A 24,773-nucleotide genomic window follows, 5' to 3' on the forward strand; every position below is an offset into this window, starting at 1 on the left:
CTGAAACAGTCCTGCTGATCACTTATTATAGAACAATAATATTTCGTAACATGCACACACACATACACACACACATACTATATCTTATTCCACCATTACCCAACTGATGGATATCCACTCAAGTTTCCAGTTCTTTGCCACTACTAAAAGGGCTGCCACAAACATTTTTGAACATGTGGGTCCTTTTCCTTCCTTTATGATGTCCTTGGGATATAGACCCAGTAGAGAAACTGCTGTATCAAACGGTTTTGTACAGTTTGATAGCCCTTTCGGCATAGTTCCAAATTGCTCTTCAGAATGGTTGGATAATTTCATAACTCTACCAACAATGCATCAGAGGCCCAGTTTTCCCATATCCTTTCCAACATTTATCATTATCTTTTCCTGTCATCTTAGTCAATCTGAGAGGTGTATTGTGATAACTCAGAGTTATTTTAATTTGTATTTCTCTGATCAATAGTGATTTAGAGAATTTTTTCATGACTAGAAATAGTTTTAATTTCTTTATCAGAAAATTGTCTGTTTATATTATTTGGCCATTTATCAATTGGAAAATGGCTTGTATTCTTATAAGTCTGAGTCAATTCTCTATAGGTTTTAAAGATGACACCTTTATCAGAACTCTTGGCTGCAAAATTTTTTTCACCAGTTTTCTGCCAAGCAACCTGATCTTAATGTTTTTATTTAATTACAAAAAAGCATTTATTTCATATACATATGCAAGTCTTTAGAACATTAAATAGAAGATAACATCAAGATAATTACTTGTCTCTAGATTATTATATTTGAACTATCAGACAAAATGAAAATAACATAACACTGAACATTTTAATAGCCTATTAAGATTTGCAAAGTATTTTATATAAAATCTCTCATCTGGACAGTTAAGCATATACTGACTACCTTGTGATGTATTCAATATTTCTATACTGTTATTTAACTCTGATATTCTGTCCTTTTTTGTGTATATGCTCTTTCTTCCTAAAAGCATTTGAACAATGAAAAAGATCTTACCAATCATACAGTTCAACTAACAAAAGCTTCAAATTCATAATGTCCCCTTTTCTTATTGTAGTGCTTATAAGAACAATATCATCAAATATTTAAGTGTCAACACTATGCAGAGACTACTGAACTAAACATTAGGGGATAAGAGCACGGCAAATGTGATGTACAGCAAATCAAATGCCTACACATTTTTTTTAAAAGTGGACTTAAAAGCATGATTGGAAACGATTGCCGCAAACTAATTTCTGAATAGAAAACTATTACTTCATCTCATCCAGTAATACCAGTTCCTTAATCTAATTTAAAGAATGCCAAAGGAATTCATACTATTATACTATAATAAATTTAACCTAAATGCAGGAATGTGCTGGTCAATATTTAATAATCAGCTCTCTTAAAAAAGACTTTTAAGCTTAATCTAGATTATTATGAACATTTTCTCCATAATTTTCTTAAGCATAGAAATAGACCAAACCACAAATCAAGATAGATGTGCAGTATTTGCCAATTTTTGATATGTAAATTCTCACATTGCAAATGTGACAATTAACTCTCTCCCATGACCATTTATCCGGTCTGTTATTGCAGAAATCAGCAATAACAGACCGGATAAATGGTCATCCAGTATCTATTTGTAGATATTAAATGCATTTATCAAAAGAATCATTCAAGTTGATGAATAGTCTAGTTGATGAATAGGATTATATTTACCTATCCTCAGCAGGCTGGAAAAATTTCCATGGTGACAGTTCTATGAGGTAAGGACTTCTGGAGTTGCTGAAGTTCCTCGGGTTGCCACTAGAGGGAGAGGAAAGAGGGATGAAATTTAGCAGAAACTATTGTTCCATCTTCAATTGACCTGAAATGAGGTCAGATTTCTTTGTGGCTGAATCACTCATGAGACTTATCAGTTTTGCAATAAAGAAAACAATATTCCCTATTGATTGACAGCATGTTGCTTTCCGAGGTAATAAACTATAGAGAACAGAATGTTGTCCTTAGAAAGAGGAAGATCTTGATTCAAGGTTGATTTCTGACACAGTAGTTGTGCTATCTTGGAAAAGTCACTTAACTTTTTAGATCCAGATAAGTGTCTAAATTTTTTTTTGTTATTGGCAAGTTACTGGTTCTGTAATGGTGGAAGGCATTTCCATACCAGGAGTTTGTCATGCCATTGAAGTCATACTCCTCATAATGAACAAGTCACTGGAGTAGAAAGCAGATATACAAAGATAAAAACACCAAATAATTCTTTAGGTCCCTATCTTTAATCTTGAAAGGAAAAGATCATCTCACTTTTATGTTTCCATTCCCAAGACCTAAAGCAATACCTGGCAAATAGCAGGCATTTAATATTTGTTTATTGATTGATTGGTTGATTATAACAAGTCTTTGAATCCTTTAGTTTGTGAGACAAAATATGTTCTCTTCCAAAGCTGGACTGTCTTTTAAATTGAACTAATGTAAGTATAAGACACAGTGACAAGTGATATGAGGAATGAGAAGACTTTCGATTCTATTTTCAGCAGGAGCTGATGAATAATGCAAGAAAAATGGCCTATACTTTTATTGATGTGTTGATAGGACTGTCTTTTCAGGCCTGTCAGACTTCTCTGACTAGATAGAGGAAGGCAAAAGTAGAAATAGGAACTCAATGTCACCCAACATGCAAGTCACTGCAGTCAAAAGCATCTTACATTTTTTTCTATTAAAAAGGCCCTTTCTTGCTTCCCCAGCTTAGCAGCATATGTCTTGAATTACTTCCTGGAGAATGCAAAAGGCAATTCTGAATTGAACTTGTTAGCCTGGGATTTACTGGGACCCCATGGGATGAACATTCTAAATTTGTAATCAAAACATTCAGGGTTTCCCAGCAGAACTGTAAATGGAGTTTATAAGTTTATAGAAGAAAGTGTCATACAACATCTTTAGGGCATGGATAGAGGCACTTTAAACATTCAGATACTGAGTGAATCATTTTGTGTACATTAGAAACACCTGCTCTCCAGTTCAATCCAATTTTATCTGGTGTGTATGTATTACTTGTCTCATTCTTAATGTGCACAGCAGTCAGTTGGGTTCAAGCCATTTTACTTAAAATAATTACTTGTGTTGATTTTAATTGCATGTAATTTGGGAGAAAACAAAATATGGTAGCCTTCCACTCATATAGTCAAAAAGGCACAGGATAGACTGATGCCAGTGTCTGTAGTTAGAGGAGAGTTAGGGAATAAAAAGCAATATTCTGATTCAATAATGTTTAGAACATAAAGAATTGCTCTTGCAAATTGCAGTTACTAAACTTTCTAAAATTTGTCTTCTTCCTTGAGGGGAAAACCTTTTATAATCAACAATTCCCATCCAAGCCAAACTGGGTATGGCCTGCAATTTTTGAGTTAATATAGGCAATAATAAGGAAAGTAGGAAGTGGAGAATTATCAAATACTAATTTCTCAATTCCATGTTGTCAAAATGTAAACCCTCCTGCTTCTTTGTACCTTCTACCTTGGCTTTTATTCCTTTCTGTTTTTCTTTCTCCAAATCTGCTATATACCACAAAAGTAGTTTTTTGGTAATGTAAGCTATTTTATTTTTTTTAGTACTCTTGCAAATTAATTGGTGAGAAGCTCCTTCAACCAACACAGTCAGTCAACAAGTAAGTATATATTAAGCCTCTATTGTGTGCTGGGCACTGTGACAAGCTCTGAAGATAAAGAAGTCCATATCATAATAAGAGGATATCTAGCAAAGATGAATGGATCAAATGAGAGTTGACTTGATATTTTTGTTGTTGTTATTGTTGCTTTTTAAGATAGAATAGTCATGGACGTGTTTTGAGGCAGTAGGAAAACAACCATTAGACAGAGAGAGATAAAGATTAATAGGAGAATAGGAATGATAGAGAGGCCAGTAAGATGGAGGAGATGAGATGGAATGGGGCCATTTACTTTTTCAAGTGAGCAAGAGGTAAACGAAGAGTTGGTGGCAGAAGTCAACTTTGTGATGTAACATTAGGTGGAAAAAAAGTGGGAGTTCTCATGATATGGCCTCATTTAAAAAAAAAAAGTGAAATGTGAAACAAGGCTCTCTACTGAGAGAGTTGAGGTAGTGGGAACTATGGGAAATTTGAGGAAGCATGAAAAGGTTAGGAAAAAACTGCCATAGAGAGTGGGAGTCAATGAGGGAATTATAAAAGGAATTTCTTGCCACAATGAGGGTACAGTTAGATTATATAACATAAATTTGTGATGGATCCAGTCAGCATGGTTTTATGGTTTTCTCCAGTTTCACTCAGTACATCTAAGTAGGAATAAAGACAGCAGATCATAGGAGTAATAGAAAGCTGAGATTTGGCAAGGCATGACTGTTGAGAGGATAAAGTTACAAGACACTAGAGAGAACATAGAGAACTATAAGTATTCTGCAAGTTATTAATCAATTACCATTTAGTAAAAAGTACCTACTATGTGCTAGATATTCTGCTAGGTATTAAAAATGTAAAGACAAAAGTAAAACAGTCACTACCCTCTGAGAGCTTATATTCAATTTTGGGAGACAATATATGTATACACACACACACACACACACTAAATCAAAGATAATTTGTGATAAACAGCTGGAGATATTAGGGAATTATCAGACAGAGCTGAAGAGAATACACATTCCCTTCAGGGTCTTTGCAGTCTTAGATTTCTGCCTATAACACTCAGAGATTAAATAAATATTAAGTGATTTCCCAGTCACTTAGCTAGTAGTAGTTGAGTCTAAATGAGAAACTGTCTTCCTGACTTCCAGGTTTCTCTCTCTACCCATCAAATGACAGTTGGAAGTTATAAGATACTTTTTACAAGTTTTGTATCCAAAATAATCACTATACTATTTTACTTTCTCAGTGGCAGTAGCCTGAGATTATTCAACCCAATAAAAAAAAAAGTATTTGCAAATTTTATAAATTTAAGAAGAGGTTTTATTTGAATTTTAAATTTCATGAGTTTATTGTACTGTTGTTTAAAAAACATATTAATGGGTTGGTTGGAAGCTCTGGTTATTAACCAGTAATTACATATGAGGAGATAGTGTGTTTATTGAGTGAAAGTCCTACAAAATGCTTAGTAGTCATTTCAAGCCTTCAATTTATATGGAAAAGCTTAATTTTTCCATCTTTACCATTTACTTATTTCTTCTTTTTAATTAACTATTTTTGATTTCTTTTTATATCAGCCATTGTTCCAATATACACCCTAGAATTCTCCATTCTGTTAGACTTTTCCTTGTAATGTAGACAAAAAATTAGGTAAAACAAACTAATATAGTTCCTGAAGTGAAAAGAATATTCAATAATCTACATTCTGAATTCTTCATGGCATATTTCATTATCTGTTCTTTATAGCTTGTAACTGATTACTACAATTATAGAGAATATGACTATCTTTCAGTGTTTTATTTTCATTAATGTGATAATTTTATATGTTTTTCTCCTAGTTCCTCTTACTTCACTCCATAATACATCCTATAAACCTTCTAATGCTTCCTTGAGTTCTTAACATCCAGGCAGTTGGTTCTTTTTTAAAAATGTACTCTGATTTTATATTACATTCATATACTGCATTTTGTTTAGTCATTCTCAAATCACTGGATGCCCACTTTGTTTCTAATATTTTTTCTACCATAAGAAATGCTATTATTACTATTCTTGTATAAAAAACATTTTTCTTTTAGGGGTATGTGCCAAGTGTTGGGATTGTTGAGTCAAAGAGAATGATCAGTTTAATAACTTTTCTTATGTAATTTGAAACTGATAATAGAACAGTTGGACCAATTCATAGCTCTGTCAACAGCAAACAGATGTGCCTATCTTTCAACAAGCTCTCCAAATTCTACTATACTATATTCATCTTTTACCATCTTTATCAATTTGTTGATGAGTGTGAGGTGAATCTTCTGAGTTATTTAAACTTGCATTTTTCTTACTAGATGATTAAAAGCAAATTATTCATTCCAACTTTTTTGAACAGTTTAAAATATCTATTTGACTTACGACTCAGTCTTATTTATACTATTTCTTTCTTAGCATATTAAACTAATACTGGAAACTTTTCAAATTCCTTATCAAATCCAGAATTTTTGTTGAATTAATGAAATGTGCTGAATTTTTCAAGAATTATAAATAAGTGAAGGAACCTCTAGTTTTCTTTCAAGTTCAAAATCTTCCTTTAATATACACTTCTGTCTTTTTAATATATACTTGTAAACATACATATTGTTTATTCTGATAAAATATAAATTCCTTAAAAGAGTTAACATATTTTCTAAATCCCCCAAATTTAGCATAATACCAGATATATAGTGGGTACCCAATGAATTCACAGGTCTAGTCCAAGCATAAAATGATATTCATTAAGACAACTGCCCTAAGCTACTTTTTGTTGTACAGTAAGCCTATGTAAAGGCACCAAGAATCAAAAAAAGAAAAGGAATACATAAGCCACAAAATTTTTGGAATAGTTACAGGATAGCACCTGAGATTTCATATCAACATCAATGTGAACTCTTCTACTAATTTTCTAACTAATTAGCATTAGCTCAAGAACCATGAGTCATGGGGCTGATTGGGGATTGTTACTTAGAAAAGGAAATTTTATCTTCAGAATACAATATTATGCTGTATTTTTGAATTAAAAGGCATTTGGAATATTCTTCATAAATGAAGAAACTGAGGTCTGGATAGGTGAAAGGATTTGCCTAAGATCACCCAAGAGATTAGCAACAGAGGTGTAGAAGCAGAGACTAAAATCTTGGGCTTTTGGTCCTTGGTTCAAATGTTCTTGTCATTCATTTTCATACCTTGACTGATATCATCTGCTTCCTTATAATAATGTCAGGATATATTTTGCCTTGTATTTCATGCTTGACTGCAATGAAAAAATTAACTTAGTCTGATCACTGTAAAAATTGCCAGGGTGATTTATTTTCTAATAATTTGTTGTGACCTAGGAGGAGTTAAGCATTTGTGAGATTTCTTAATGAGATTTTAAAAAAATCACTAGAATGCTTTTAAATAACTTCAATATAATTAAATAGGTATCATTGAGCTTGATTCAACAAATAACTAATTTACTTAACTACCAAGGCATTTTTAGAAGTGGTCTATATTTGGCCATTTGTTGTTATCATTGTCCAGTTGTGTCTGGCTCTATATGACCCCATGTCATTTCTTGGCAAGATAGTGGAATGGTTTACTATTTTCTTCTGCAGTATCCCAATTTGACAGATGAAGAACTGAGATAAATAGGATTAAGTGACATGCCCAGAATCACACAGCTAGTACGTGTTTGAATCTGTGTTTGAACTCAGATTTTTCTAACTCCAGGCCTAATGCTCTGGACTACCCAGGAGCTTCATATACCTGACCATATATAAATCTTTATTTAGGGGGAAAAATTATTCTTGAGAACAAAAAAGTGAGAAGCCACTGTTCATTTAGTAATATCAATGTGTAGGAGATTCAGGTACCTTTACTTCTGTTAGCAAATAAAATAATAATTGTAAAAATACTTAGTACAGTGTCTGGATATAGTGCTTAATGAATTAAATATATTCTCTTCCCTTCCCTAATAAATCTTCCCTGGTAATTCTACCTCATCTTTATCTTTCTTCTACTTTTGGTTTCCTGAGCAGGCTTTGTTTACAGTCTGAGCTATACTATCATGATCTTCCCTATATAATCTCTGGCTTGATATATATATATATATATATGTTTTGCTTGTAATAGTTAGAATATAAGCTTCTCAAAGGCCAGCACTCTGTATCCCCACAGATCCTAGAGAGGACATTATAATGGTGAATAAAAAAGAAAACTAAACTTGGAGGAAAGAAATCCGGGTTTTAGATTTTGTCAATTATCAATGCAGTGGAAAAAGTATTTGATAAAATACAACACCCATTCCTATTAAAAACATAGAGAGTATAGAAATAAATGGACTTTTCCTTAAAATGATCAATAGCATCTATTTAAAATCATCAGCAAGCATCATAAGTAATAGGGACAAACTAGAACCATTTCCATTGAGATCAGGAGTGAAACAAGGTTGCCCACTATCACCACTGCTATTTAATATTGTATTAGAAATGTTAGCTTTGGCAATAAGAGAAGAAAAAGCAATTAAAGAAATTAGAGAAAGTAATGAGGAAACCAAATTATCACTTTTTGTAGATGATATGATGGTATATTTAGAGAACCCTAAAAAGTCAACTAAAAAAACTATTAGAAACAATTCACAACTTTAGCAAAATTGCAGGATACAAAAAATTCACATAAATCACCAGCATTTTTATATGTCACCAACAAAGCCCAGCAACAAGAGATACAAAAAGAAATTCCATTCAAAATAACTGTCGATAGTATAAAATATTTGGGAATTTATCTGCCAAAGGAAAGCCAGGAACTATATGAACACAATTACAAAACAATTTCCCCACAAATAAAGTCAGATCTAATGATTTGGAAAAATATCAAGTGCTCATGGGTAGGCTGAGTGAATATAATAAAAATGACAATACTATCTAAATTAATATAGTTACATAGTGCCCTAAAAAACCCCCAAAAATATTTTACAGGCCTAGAAAAAATAATAACAAAGTTCATCTGGAAGAAAAAAAAAAGAATTTCAAGGGAATTAATGAAAAAAAAAGGCCAATGAACATGACCTGGCTGCAACAGACCTAAAACTATATTACAAAGCAGTGGTCATCAAAACCATTTGCTACCTGCTAAGAAATAAGAGTAGTCAATCAGTGGTGTAGGTTAGGAACATAGGACAAAATAGTAAAAAACTATAGGAATCTAGTATTTGACAAATCCAAAGACTCCAGCTTTTGAGAAAAGAACTCACTATTTGACAAAAATGGCTGGGAAAATTGGAAACTAGTATGGAAGAAACTAGGCATTGACCCACACTTAACATCACATACCAAGATAAGATCAAAATGGGTCCATGATTTAGACATTAAAAAGTGATATTATAAGCAAATTAGAAGAAACAAGGATAGTTTACCTCTCAGATCTGTGGAGAAGGAAGGAATCTGTGTCCAAGGAAGAATTGGAACTCATAATTGAACACCAATAGATAATTTTGATTATGTTAAGTTAAAAAGTTTTTGTACAAATAAAACTAATGCAGACAAGATCAGAAGAGAAGCAATAAGTTGGGAAAACATTTTTACATTTAAGGGTTCTGATAAAGGCCTCATTTTTAAAATATCTAGAGAATTGACTCAAATTTATAAGAATTCAAGCCATTATCCAATTGATAAATGGTCAAAGGATATGAACAGACAACTTTCAGATGAAGAAATTAAAACTTTCTAATCATATGAAAAATTGCCCTAAATCATTATTGAGCAGAGAAATGCAAATTAAGACAGCTCTGAGATAGCACTACACACCTCTCAGATTGGCTAAGATGACAGAAAAGATAATGATGAATGTTGCAGGGGATATGGAAAAACTGGGACACTGATGTATTGTTGGTGGAACTATGAACAGATCCAGCCATTCTGGAGAGCAATTTGGAACTATGCTCAAAAAGTTATCAAACTGTGCATACCCTTTGATCCAGCAGTGTTTCTAATGGGCTTATATCCCAAAGAGATCTTAAAGGAGGGAAAGGGATCTGTATGTGCAAAAATGTTTGTGGCAGCCCTTTTTGTAGTGGCAAGAAACTGGAAACTGAATGGATGCCCATCAGTTGGAGAATGGCTGAATAATTTATGGCATATGAGTGTTATGGAATATTATTGTTCTATAAGAAACGATCTGCAGGATGATTTCAGAGAGGTCTGGAGAGACTTAAATGAAATGATGCTAAGTGAAATAAGTAGAACTAGGAGATCATTGTACATGGCAACATCAATATTATATGACAATCAATTCTGATGAACATGACTCTTTCCAACAATGAGATGATTGATGCCAATTCCAATGATCTTGTGATGAAAAGAGCCATTTACACCCAGAGAGAGGATTGTGGGAACTGAATGTGGATCACAACATAACATTCTCACTCCTTTTGTTGTTGTTTGCTTACATTTTGTTTTCTTATTCATTTACTTTCCTTTTTTATCTGATTTTTCTTGTGCAGCAAGAGAATTGAATAAATATGTTTACACATATTGAATTTAACATATATTTTAAAATGTATAACATATATTGGATTGCTTGCCATTTAGGGGAGGGTGTGGGGAGAAGGAGGGGAAAATCTGAAACAAAAGACTATGCAAGGGTCAATGTTAAAAAATGATCCATGCATATGTTTTAAAAATAAAAAGCTTTAAAATTAAAAAATTTTAAAAATTTCCAAAGAGAAAAAAAATTATCAATGTGGTATTGAAGAAGTCATTCAACCTTTATCTCCCTCTGTTGAATGGAGATGACACCTGTTCACCTAGTACATAGGGACTTAAATGATTTCAAATGAGAAAATACATAAGAAGGCTATAAGATCTTTTTTTTTTAAGTGAGATATTTTTATGTCGTAGGAGTTCAATGCATACTTGTTCAGTAAATTATGTGTATTGAAATGTAGCAGAGCTATTCCATATTAAAATGTAGGGTTTTAACTTGTTAAGAAAATATAATTATTAAATTAGACATGACTGAGCTTCTAAGAGAAAGAAAAAGCAAATAATGTGCTTCATAGCTTTGATAATTATCAAATATTCACCTTAAGCCTAGTAGGATGTTGGGGATGAGAAAAATGGAAGAACAAGCATTAAATGTCTCCTTTCTCCTAAAATTATGGAGCTGAACTTATTCTTGAAGGAAAGAGTCTTCATGATTTCAAGTCAAACTATGTATTCTCTTAGATTTAACATTTATGCATCGCAAAAGAAGCAATGTCGTACTTAAAACAATCAAAAAATTCAGTAAGATGTCGCTATGTGCCCTGCTTAATCTTGTGTTGTATAAAACAAAGATTGAAAATTATATTGCAAATACGTAATGGTCTACTGGTGGAAGGGGTTTCTACTTTGGAATTTACCTATATATTATTTTTATCCATATATTAAATATTGATCCTGAATTATATCATCACCGAAGAAAAAGTAAGGTAGCATAACTGGTAGGTTGGAGTTATTACAAAATAATAGATTGTTTCCAAACTCAAATAATTAATCATAATCCCAAATTCTGCATGGCCTGGTGAATAGGTATTGCTTTAGTATCAACTTTTTAAAATTTACTTTTTATTTCTACTTTCTCTCCCTTGTACTCATTTTCTATTTTTTCCAGTTCCTCTAAGAAGCAGGTCTGAAGTGAATATACTAATAATGCCCCTAAGAAGCCACTTCCTGTGAAAATCTAATCAAATGGGTGGAGTATGTGAAATTTCTTAGACTCACTGTCTGATCCTCATTAGACCCATTGCCTGTTTGCCATTAGGTAAGTTAGCAGTGATGTTTCTGGGCCAGTATTTGTTTTCATGGGTGGAGCAGAAATAATAGGATTACAATGAAATGTTTCCCAGAAAAGGGAAGAACAGATTTTTTAAAACTAAGACAATATTTGTGAGCTAAATCAAAATGAGTGAAGTTTGTTTTATAGCATCCGGATTCTGTCAGAAACAGAAAAACTAAAGTACTAGGAGATCCAGCATAAGTGCTAGCTTTAGGGGAGAATGGGAATAGACAAGCAGATTCAAAGTTAAATATCAGGGTCAGAGTTGTCAGAAGTAAAATGACTTCGAGCTGTGTAATCCATTAATGTGAGAGAAAGATTAAGAATATGTATAAAGAAATGGTTTAGGGATTAATCTTCATCTTTAATGTTCAAGATACGAATGGAAAAGTCCATATAGAAACATCAAGTTTTGCCTTTGTGGATAGAATTTTAGGGGTGATGGAGCATGTGGTTGTTCAGGACATCCAACAGAGAAAAAAGAGTAAATAACTGGAAGTTTTAGCTCTAAATCAATCTTTATTAAGAAACTCACTCATTCCTCCCCTCCCTTACTGCTTGTAAGAATATAATAGAAAGTTAGAGTGGTTTATACAAATTCATTATGGCTACTAAATAGTTTCCAAAAGTATAAGCAAGAACAAAACAAAACAGACTCTACTTGCTCAGCTGGACTGATGAATTTGACTGTAAATCCCAAACCTAGACTGAGACAGAAAACTCTCCATGGATATTTTGAGTGAAATTGTATACCCACTCCAGTAATCTCTGACTTACTTTTATCACCAGCATCAGAGATTAGGCAACCCAATATCTTAAAGATACCCAGGTGTCAAAAAAATCTACAAACTTTTTATGGTTATATATTATATATTACAATAACTTATAATTTTACATATAACTTTTGTTATATGTTATAATATAGAACTTAAAATAGCAGAGGTATGAATATATTATGAAGACATATATGTATATATACATATATATCTTAACACATTGTATGTATATTCCACACATACACACATATCCATAAATATACACACATACACATTTTCACTTGGTTGGTCTATATTAAAAATTATGTCACCTGACCATGTGCTTTGGACTATGTTCTTACACTTCCTTAATTAACAGTGAGGCAGAGTACAGTTTATTTTATAAAAGGACTTGGTAGTACTTATGTTGGAATACATTCATGTTAGCTAGTTATTCCTTATTGTTTGTAACGTGATTGTTCACAGTAATTTAATGATTGTAGTATTGAACCTTTTGCCACCATTTTGATTGTTAGTTTAAGATCATGCAAACTCAAATATTTCCAAAAGTTTAACTATATAGTCTTAATTCCTTGGCTGCTTTCTGATTTAATTCTGTCTTGCCTCAGTGACAGTGGATCACTTTTTGCTAGAGGCAAATGTGAAATTATAGAGTTTGAAAGGATCTTAGAAATTATCTTAAATTCTTCAATTTAGTTTTATTTTTGATTTTTATTTTATTTTTTAATTGGACTATTGATTTCCTCAATATAGAACGATCTTGGTAAGGGATTTCCCTTGCCAGGGTTTTATCTGCCCTACAATTTATGCATAGTCTTGGAGAATTACCTGGTGCTGAAAGCAATAGTTTGAAATGTCTTAAGAGTGGCAAATGGATTGTCATGGAAATCCACAAGGGCAGTTGATTGTCATGTATTCTCCAGAAGAAGTGGCAGAATTGATTTAATTACTGATCCCTAGAGAAAGAAGTAAAAATGGTGGGGGGTAGGGAAGGGACTATATATGTGACAACAGGACAGATGGCAAGATGCTTGTGGTAAGATGAGGCAGGATGAAAGGCCATATAGAATGTGGAGTAGGGTATAGGTTCAACTAGTTATACTACATTAACTAAATATACACTAATTCATTCTCCAAATAGCTTGGATATAATAATAATCTTTTGCACCATATTTTTCTTGGCCAGCTGTACAAAAGATACTGAATTTAATAGGATCTCTGATAATATGGACCACAGGGGATCATAGAATCATGGATAAAAAGTTCCAATCTCTAATTTTGCAAATGAGAGCTTAAGTGACTTATCCATGAGCCTATGATGCACTAGAGAGTTAGTCAAATTCAGTCTGGACCATATTAGATGGGCTGCAATCTTCTAGATGGCTCTATATTTTGAAAATTCATCACTCAAGTGACATTTTACAAAGCTTTTCTAGTATCTCTGTCAGCAATTAATACAAGTTTGGGCTGAACTGGGTTTTTTTTCCCCTTGTTTACTCATACTATCTCTACATCTGCCTGACTGCCCCTTCATTTCCCAGAGAAGGAAATGGACAAAGTCCAGTTAGTTAGTTATAGCCTACTGTAATAATAATTTATGGAGTTCTACATAAATAATCATGCAAAATATAGTTCATGTGCTCCCAACAATTTCCATTGTAATTGTTATGGTTCTAAATGTTGGGTATACTTCAGAACATAATCAATTTGGTTCTTTTCCAGTAGACTAAATCACTGTAAGAAATGGAGCTGAAAGACTATGAGGGGAATATTTAGACAGTTACAAAGACATCTGAAAACAGGACTATTTGGAGAACCTTATCATACCTACATCATTTAGAATCTGAAAGAGTAACAGATTTGGAATTGGGTAGGACTGTATTTGAATCTTGCCTGCAGCTGTGTGACCCCAGCATGTAAATATTTAGTTTCCTCATTTCAAAAGAGAGATACCCACATCTTCCTCACAAGTTGATGATCAAATAAAATAATTCAAGCAAAGTGTAAATTGCTGTATAAATGTGAGTTATTCTTAATGCCATCATTATGGTACATCATCTAAAACCATGAGAGATGCCTTTGGTAAATCCAAGGACCTGTTTTATGACATCCTGGACACACATACATATATCCATATATAACGAAGAGAACTATCTCTGTGTTTATAGTTAAAAAGGATTCTTATATGATCCTAACAAATGATGTTTTATATTCTCTAAAGTTTTTAGTCTTTTGTATTACTGTGAAGATGTATTCTGTTGCAGAGAATCAGATCTGTAGAAGTCTACCAGGTCCTCTCTCATATTTTTACCAAGGATACCATCAGTAAGTATATAAACACTTCCATTAATATTTTATAGAGATGAGAAACTAGTCATATGGATAGTGGCTATTTTATAAATTACTTTCTTTGGTAGTAATTCAAACAGAGAGCAACAGAGCAGCACATGGTGGATGGGACCAGGACGGAACATATTAACTTTGAACAATTTCAAAAGAAAACAGGACAATAGGACAACAGGGAAATATATGATAGGAAAAGAAAATGGACTAGTCACATGGCAGGAGTGTTCCATTGATATCCTTTCAATGTCAGGAGAAAGTGAGGAAAGTTTCCAGCAAAAAGAATTTAAGGAGTTTCAATTGACATGATAATGGGAAAAGAGGCTGAATTTCTTCAAGATGTTTGGATGCTGGCTTTGCTGCTTATCACTTGTGTGACCTCAAACAAATAATTTTATAGCTCTGAATCTCAATTTTTTGTTCTATGAATTGGGGGGATGGGGCCCCCCATCTGAGGTGTCTAACTTGCTGCCCATTTTCAAAACTCCCAATTTCACAAAACATATTGAAATGTAAATAGGGAAATCTTTAACAAAATGAATAAAAATACAACATAATGATAATATAATTTTGATTTTTCTAAGGCGCTATTCTGCCTGCAGGGATCTGTTTCTATCTGAGCTTCACACCACTGTAACAGATGACTGCTGTTCTTGCATCTCTAATTATGATCTTAAGAACTCAAAAGAAGGAGAGATGTAGCCAAAGAAAGAGTTCAACTTTTTAAAGTATGATTAAAGATTTTTTTTAATAGATGGTGATTTATTGGAAGGGAGGAAAGGAATAAACATCTATATATGTGTGAGATGATAAGTTCTTTAAAGATATCTCATTTGATTTTCACAACAATTCTACGGGGTAGGTGCTGTTATTATTCCCAGTTAAAGCTGAGAAGAATAAGTCAAACAGAAATAACATGACTTGCCCAGGATCACACAGCTAGATGTCTTAGGATACATTTGAACTTAAATATTCCTGACTCCAGGTCTACTCCCCTATACTACTTAGCTGTCTTATTGCATAGTATTCAAGAGTGGGGAATGTCCAGCCAATGGCCCATATAAGGCCCAATAAATCATTTGCTGAGGCAACTTGTAAGAGATAATGAGCTGAAAAATGGGTATAACAACTTTCCACTGCTTGAGTTCTATAAGTTGATAATTTTGTATGGCCTGCAAATGATGTTGTAAATATCCAAATGGCCATCCCGCCCCCCCCCAACCAAAAAAAAAAAAAAAAAGTTCCCTATCCCTGATAGGTGATAGAAACCTGAGAACTGGGTTGCATTACATAAGGTAACAGATTGATGATGCTCTCACTGGACAGTTTTTGAGGAAGGGAAAGATAATAGCTTATATTTATATCGCACTTCACAATTGATAAAGTATTTTTTCCTAACAATCATGTCAAATAAATAAAATATTATACATTTTTTAAAGATGAAAAAGAAGATGAATCATATCTTTTTTAATGACTCAACAGGATGACTTGCTCATATCCATTTAAATCAGTAAGTGGTAGATTCTGACTCTAAGTTTAGGATTGTTTTGTTTTGTTTTTGTTTGGTTATTTTGGCATTACCCTAAATTTATGAGGTTTAGGGAGGAAAATAGGCAAGACTCAAAAACATAGTTGTGGGTATGTTTCCTGAGAACTTAAGTGTATCTGATTGAAATGGGAATGTAGTGAATTATACTCGTCTCCTCAAATACAGAGATTTCCAATATTTGAATATTTTAAACCATCCAATATTATAATTGATATAATTTTTCACCCTTAAGTAACCATTCAACATCAAGTTAGCTGAATTTGTAAGGGTAAAAAAAACCTTCTGAAATCAAAGGCCAAATGTCATTAAAACAAAAATCTTTGTCTAACATACACACACAAAAAATTTCTAAACTTTCATCAAAACGTCTTCCTTATTTTCTGCATAATTGAATGCAACACACTTCCGGCCTTGAACAATAAATACCATTTGAATTATTCCTAAATGTTTGTTGTCTTGGGATCTGACTTTTCTTGTTATCCTTTGAGAACTGAATGTTGCAGAATAAACAAACACTAGGATCAATTTAAAAATAGAAAATTAAAGGAAGAAAATACATTTCAGATTGGAAAAGAAAACCCCAAATGTCACAAACACACAATGAACTTTAAGCGAACTAGGCTGATGTTAGTCCTATAAGATGCAGAGAAGATTATTATGGGATCATGGCTGGAATTTTTTCTATTTCATGGGTTGTCGTACCAAAAAAAAATAAAATAAAATAAAATAAAAAACACATAGGCAGAATATGGATGTAGAAAACTACTTTTCTTCATGCTATGCTTCCTAGGATATCAAAAGATTTCCTCAACTCTAATTATGGCTAAGTATACCCCAGAGTTAAGAATACCATGTGGTTAAACTGGGGAAAGAAGAAAGCAAGAAAATGCTTTTTGCATCATCACCAACAAAACCAATATTAAATCGAGTCTGACTTTTCAGTCCTTTATTTCACCTAAGGCAGTTGGATGGTGAGATAAATAGATTGTAGGGCCTTTAAGAATATTCAGCTGTTCAAATCTAGTCTCAGACACTTGCTAGCTGTGTGGTTCTAGGCAAGTCACATAATTCTGTTTGCCTCAGTTTTAAAATATATAAAATGAACTATAGAAAGAAATGACAAAATACTCCAGTATCTTTGCCAAGAAAATCCAAATGGGTCATGAAGAGTCAGATATGACTGAACAACAATAATTCAACTAGAGTTTAGAGGATTATAAATCTTGAACTGAAAGGGACCTCAGAGATCAGCTAATTCAATATCCTCATTTTTTCAGATAAAGGAGCTAAAATGAAGAGAAATTAAGTGGGGACAGCTAAGTGGTGCAGTGGATAGAGCACCAGCCCTCAAGTCAGGAGGACTTGAGTTCAAATCGGGCCTCAGACACTTAACACTTAACACTTCCTAGCTGTGTGACCCTGGGCAAGTCACTTAATCCCAATTACTTCAGCAAACATAAAAAAAATAAAAAAAATTAAGTGACTTGTTTAAAGTCACACAGGTAGTTCATGTAAGAGGTGACATTTGAACTCACCTGGTTCCATACTCAGTACTCTTTCCATTTTACTCCATAGACACAAGTTTGAAATTCATTACTTCACTGCTGCCAGAATAAAAATGTCATCCTAAATTTTCTGAGATTGCCCCATGATTTCCTAGCCATCCTTGAATCAGACTAGCCAGAAATCCCTTCAACTTACTTGTGGAGCTTAAATAAGAAAATCATGACCTATGATATTGGCTCTCATTCCACTTTGAAGGCTTTCTGAAGGACTGAGTTAGTAACAAGTTCATTTCAATGCAAATGACTTCATTATTACACTTCTCAACCCTGACCTTTCTGTGATAAGAGAATCTCTTTCTCAAGCTTCCAGACAGCACTTCATAAATCCAATTCAAAGACAAAGAGCTTTATAAAAACACACTAACTTCAATTGGAGAGCTCAGGCACTATAGATGATGCCTTTTATGGGTGTGAAAAAGATGTCTTTGCACATTCATAGTTATTTGAAGTATTAAAACGTAACTTTCATCTTTCAATTCTGTATTGGGTCAAGGAATATTGCTTATTGTCAGCTCCAACATTTTGCTTTTAACATTTTGTTGTCATCTGGAAAGTCAAAATTCATTAGTCATATAAGCCTTTAAGAGTAAACTCTGCTTTCTAAGTTTTCTAGCCTTCTCATAAACTAATGAGCATATGGTCTTTATCTCTAAGGGCCTCACTAATTATTTGACTTCCAGAGATTTGTATCTGTGATCTACATTCCCTGAGACCCCCGAATCAGTTGTATGTCTCAGGGATATAAATCCAAGGAAGCAAAATCATTCTGTAGCACTTATTTCCTAATAGCAATTAAAAAAAAAAAAAAGCTCAAAAAACTCAGGCCAAGGACACAAAAATTTAAAAAACAAAAACCAAAACCACAAGACTCACTACATAAACTTCCCAGTACTTTGGAAACTCTCAAGTGATTTTCAGCTTAATGGAAATGATTGGTGGAAACTCTAATCTTCCAATGATCTACCAAAATTTTAAAAACTTTATTTTTAAAAAATATCACCCTACCATCATCTCATAAAGCAATACTTTTCACTTCTTTATCATAACTAATTAAGTGCTATCATTATTTTCATCAAAGTGCATAGATGAAGGAAAAAATAACCGCAGCTACACTTGGGAACTACAATGCAGATATACATCTGCCATTCAAACATTTCTGAGATGAGGTTGCAGAGAGTTCAGGAACTCTTCACCAGATTATCATCAGCTGGACCTACCAACAACTCTCCCCCGCCCCCCAAAGTATGCATATGTTACCTGGGCTTGGTAGATGAAATTGAAGTTGTCAGATCTTTAAAGTTTTGGGTAATGGTACATGGCAGTTTGTCATCTGGGACTAAAATCACCATGGATTCCAAGTCAGAGTTCATTATTGTCAATTAATGGAGAGACATCATGCTGAATAGTTGCCACTTCCTAGCAAAAAAAAAAAAATCTCATTTAGAATTATAGCTTTCAATGACTACATTTTTTAGAAAGTCAAATTCTTAACTGTACACATTGATATGAAGGATGAGGGAAGTAATCAAGAAGACAATGAGTTGGGAATTATATGAAGAGGCAAGTATTGAACATTGGATATGATGACCTCCTTTCTGAAGGACATACTCCCAATTTATATTCTGCATATGTGCTAATGAATCTCAACTAACATCTAAAATCAACAGCCCTTCCCTTGTGAGATACATATCCTCAAAGCCTCATCTAGTGTGTGTATGGGAACTTAGCATGGAAAGGAATTTCAACACTCCAGTTTGAAGAACAGAAGTCTTTTGTCCTGGGTCAGATTGCTGAGAGAGATTGTCCACGGTGATTAGTTAACATAGTGCTGAAAAGAAGCCATGAGCTTTTCCTGATTTTCTTTGGAGGCCAGAAATGAAAAAAAAAAAAACAAGAAAAAGCAAAAAGAAGAAGAAAATTAAAAGAGAGAATGGATTGCCTCTTAAACCTAGTACATAATTTTTTAGTGCAAGTCACATTGACTATATGTCTTTCTCTTATGGAAAATGTACCTGAAGGCGCTACAGAAATATTTCACAAAGCGGGTAGATGTTTTGATATGAAACAGCATAATGTAGGAAAAAGAGAATGGATTATCTTTTGTCTTTCTTTGTGTGTCCATTGCTTAGCACATTACCCAGCACATCATATTTATTAAATTAAAATATAAATTTATTAAATCATAGACTGACTATCTAGAATCTTTGCCTTGCCACTGAGTCACTGAAGAAGGTTCAGTCATTTAACTTTTCTGGATCCTATTATTTATAATTTGTGGTAAATACAAACATTATAAACAACCTTTCTATCTAATATGTATTACTAATTATGTATTACATATAAATATTATAAATAACCTCTAAGCTCTCTTAGTGGGAATGAATTTTATTGAATCCATTCTGAATGAAATCAATTCAATACTGAATAGAGAAAGGATTACATTTTATCTAGTTCTCATAAATTTAATAAAGCATGGCCATAATATCAGCTGGCTTCATTTACCTTTAAGTAGTCTTAGAAAAAATTAAGCATTATGGAGAAGAAAAATAATTTGAAAACATCAAAAATTCATTGGTGAGTTAAGTGCTTAAGTTGCTCATATAATTTCATTTATTATTTAGCATATTATTTAGCATCTACTATGTGTTGTGGTTTGGAGATAAAAAGAAAGGTAAATGACAGCTCCTGCTTTTGAGTTCAGAATCTACATGCAAACAACTATATAAACAAGGGGAGACAACATATAAATAAAAACGAGGTCTATGTAGGAAATTAGAAATTATCAACCAGAAGGGAAAGCCCTACAAGTAAGCAGGATTAGGAAAGACTTCTTGGAGAAGGTGGAATTTTAGGCAGGACTCAAAGGAAGTCAGGGAATCCAAGAGGCAGAAATGAGGAAGGAGAGCATTCCAGGTGTGGGATATAGTCACGGAAAACTCCCAGAGTTGGAAGATGGAGTATCTTGCTTCAGGAACAGCAAAGAAATTGGGGTAACTATTGCAGAGTTATGTGGTGAGCATGGGGCAGTAAAAAGTGTAATAAGACTGGAAAGATCAGAGTAGAAGTTGCTGGTCATGAAGGGTTTGAATACCTGACAGATGAGTTTGTTTATATTTGACCCTTTAGGTGACAGGGAGCTACTGGAGTTAACTGAGTGGAGGAGCTGTTATGATGTTATATACTTTAGGAAGATCATTTTTATATCTAAGTGGGAAGAGACTTGTGGAAAGGGAAGCAACCAGCAGAGGGTTGCAATAATCCAGATGTGAGGTAATGAGGACCAGCACCAGTAGAGTGCTGGTCAGAGGAAAGAAGGGGTGTAGGAAAGATATATTACAAAGGTAAATTCAACAGACCTTGGCAATAGATTAGATATGGAGGAAGAGAATGAGAAGTTGAGAATGACAGGTTTCTAGATTGGTGGTACAACAGTAGTAATAGGAAAGTTTGGAAGAGAGGGAATTTTTTTTTGACAGGGAATTTCAGCTTTGTATATATTGAGTTTAAAGATGTCTAGGGAACATCTAATTTTAGATATCCAATAAACAGTTGGAGATTTGAGATTGGAGGTCAGCACAGAGGTTAGGGCTGGATAAGTGGATTTGAAAATCATCAAATGTTGTTCATAGGAGCTGATGAGATTCCTTAAATAAAATAGTAAAGAAGAGAATATAGCTCAGGAGTTTTATTAGATGCTTTTGGCTAGTAGTTATGATTAGGATGGAGATTTAGCAAAGGATATTAATATGAGAAGGAGGAGAGCCAGGAAAGAGGAATGTGATGAAGACTTAGAGAGAAAAGAATATTGAAGAGAGAATAACTAATAGTATCAAAGGTAGCAGAGATATCAAGAGGGATGACAGAGAAAAGATTATTAGATGTGGCAATTAATTGCTAATAATTTTGGAGAAAGCAGTTTCTGTTGAATGATGAATTCAGAAGCTAGAATTTTAAGAACAAAATGAGACATGTGCAAAAATGTTTGTGGCAGCCCCTTTTGTAGTGGTAAGAAACTAGAAACTGAGTGAATGCCCATCAATTGGATTATGGCTGAATAAGTTATGGTATATAAATATTATGGAATATTCTTGTTCTATGAGAAATGATCAGCAGGATGATTTCAGAGGCCTGTAGAGAATTACATGTACTGATGCTGAGTGAAGCCAGTACAACCAAAATATCATTGTACAGAGGAACAGCAAGATTATACCAAAATCATTTCTGATGAATGTGGCTCTTTTCAACAATGAGATAAGTCAGTCCACTTCCATTGGTCTTGTGATGAAGAAAGCCATTTGCAACCAAAGAGCAGACCATGGATCACAACATAGTATTTTCACTGTTTTTGTTGTTGTTTGTTTGCATTTTCTTTTCTTTCTCATTTTTTCTTTTTGATCTGATTTTTCTTGTGCAGCCTGGTCAGTGTGGAAATGTGTATGGAAGAATTGCAGATGTTTAACATATAACGGATTATTTGCAGTCTAGGCGAGGGCATTCGAGAAGGGAGGGAAAAAATTTGGAACACAAGGTTTTGCAAGGGTGAATGTTGAAAATTATTCATGTGTATGTTTTGAATATAAAAAGCTTTTAAAGAAAGAACAAAGTGAGAAGAGAGAGCTTTGCAAGGAGTTTAGACAAAGAGGTGAGATATTAGGGATGATAAATCAAATGAAATTTTTTTGAGGAATGGAGAGAAATAGATATGTTTGTAGGCAGTATGAAAACAGTTACAGACTATGAGAATGGGAGAGTGGGGATGAGAGAGAAATCTCTGGGGAAATGGGATTGCTAGCATATTTACCAAGGTCTACCTTGGTCCGAAGAACTATTTCTTAATATGAGATGGGACAAAGGCAAAGATAGTGAGTGGAAAAAGACATCTGAGTGATATGAGATACAGAGAATGAGAGAAGGAGTTCTTAGGGAATTGTCTCAATTATTTTTCCAGTAAAATATGAGCTAAGATTTTTGTAAATGGATGGATTCTAGAATTTAGAACTTGAAGTGACCTTAGAGATCATCTTAATTTACCCCTATCTTTTAACAAAAGAATAATACGAGCCTCAGATGGATGAATCAATTCCAGAGTTATATTAATTGTTAATAATCGAACTGGGATACGAACTCGGGTCCTCAAATTCATACCCATTCCACTAGATCATACTATTAGTAACATCATATGAATATAATAGATTACAGTATCCAAGATACCTAGTTGCCAAAGTCTTCAGATGAAGTATATTTGCAGTGTTCATAGCTGAATAAGATGAATCATGCTTCAGAATATCAAAATTCTAAAATTCTGTTTTAATTGATTCATAAATTGACTATGATTGAGCAAAAAACTTGAAGTCCCATCCATCTGTGGGTGTTGGCAAATAGCATCTCAGTATAAACTTAGTTTAGCTTGTGATGGAATATTTTTTTCCTGTTCAAATTTCTCAAATCACATTATATGCATCTTTCCTAAACACAGATCACATTGAGATTTGTGTTATAGTCCTTGCTTATCTCTCTTAGTAGGAACCATGTTTTATTCTTCTTAGCATTCTTATTATGTGGGCCAGTTCGCCTAACATTTTAAGTCCTTGATAAATATGTGTTGAATAAACAAAAATGATCATTAGCAAAGAGTACTTATTAATATTAACTACTACTGGCCTGGCATTACAGAGTTTGCAAAGTACTTTTATGTGTACTCTATTTAAAACACAATAACCCAGTAAACTAGGTACTATTATTCCCATTTTACAATTCTAAAAAACAACTGAGGTTTAGAAAACAGCTTAAAATGACTTGCTCATGGTGACACAGTAGTGTCAGATTTGGGATTTGAATCCAGGTTTTCTTGCATTCCAGTTAACACACAGATAAATCTTTCCATAATTTCCCCTTTAAAGGAAACATTTTTGACCTTTCTTTCTTTATTATGGGAATTACAGCAGCATGGTGAGAAAGCATTCCTATGTAAATGGAGAGCTTTAAAATAAGAAATATGACCAGGGGTATATTTTAATCCTCAGAAAGGAATCTAAAATTACAAAAAATAAAGGGAAAGTTTCTTTATTATTTATTTTTCAGAGATACCTTTCAAGGATTAAAAAGCTCTTTGAAAACAGAGGATTTTTTTTTTTTTACTATGAAATGGAAAGTATTTTGTTGTTGTTGTTGTTAATGGAGAGCAGTTTATATTAGGCTAGAATAAATAAGGCACAGAATGAATATAGCCAGAAGAAGGCTTCACTTGGCCTCATTCTGGCTTCATTGTGATTCCATTTGGATTTGACATGGTTGGGAGAAGATGACAGAGGAACTTCTCTCTAAGTGGAGGAATTGAAATGTAATGAGAGGTGATGTAAGACTGCTGATCCAAAGGGCATTAAGTGTCTGGGGAAATTCTTACTTTAAGGAGCTAGATAAACTAACAAATTACAAAGACTATTAGAAAAACCAACCAAATATATTTTAGAGATACAAAGCCTAGTTTAAATCATCTCTCAAGGGAAAGAGAAAAAATAACTGCTCTCACTTTTTTATTTCTTAATGTCATTATGGGGAGCAAGATGAAGAATTGGAGCAAAAGAAAGCAAGAGCTAATGGATAAGTGTTGGATTCATGCTGTCACTTGAACTACTTATTTGTTAAAGCATCACTCAACTATAGAGTTGTGCTTTATGACACAACTCCAGCATTTCCAGCTGTTGTGATATGGCAGCCACCTGCCAGTGGCTGCTGGAGGTCTAACTCAGACCCATAGAATGGATCTCTTCATGTGAGAGGATGATGATGATACAAGGAACTTGAGAGGCAGTTGTGTTCTCTACCCTCTCTCCTCTTCCCTCTGCCTCCAATTTATTTCATTCTCAATCCACAAGGAACATCTGCGAAGGCTACTTTGCAACTCTTTCAAGTGTTATGATTCACAGCTGTGGAGGCTCTCAGAGAATTGACCTGCTCCTTCACTTAGGCATGGTACTTAACATCCAGCCTTCTTTTCTCTTTTGTCTCCTTGGGAATATCTCTCCCTTACAACCCTTTGGAACCCTTCCTTTGTCTTAGTTAAAAAGTAGATTCAT

This window comes from Antechinus flavipes, chromosome 5 (genome assembly GCF_016432865.1).
Source record: "Antechinus flavipes isolate AdamAnt ecotype Samford, QLD, Australia chromosome 5, AdamAnt_v2, whole genome shotgun sequence".
Classification (NCBI taxonomy): domain Eukaryota; kingdom Metazoa; phylum Chordata; class Mammalia; order Dasyuromorphia; family Dasyuridae; genus Antechinus; species Antechinus flavipes.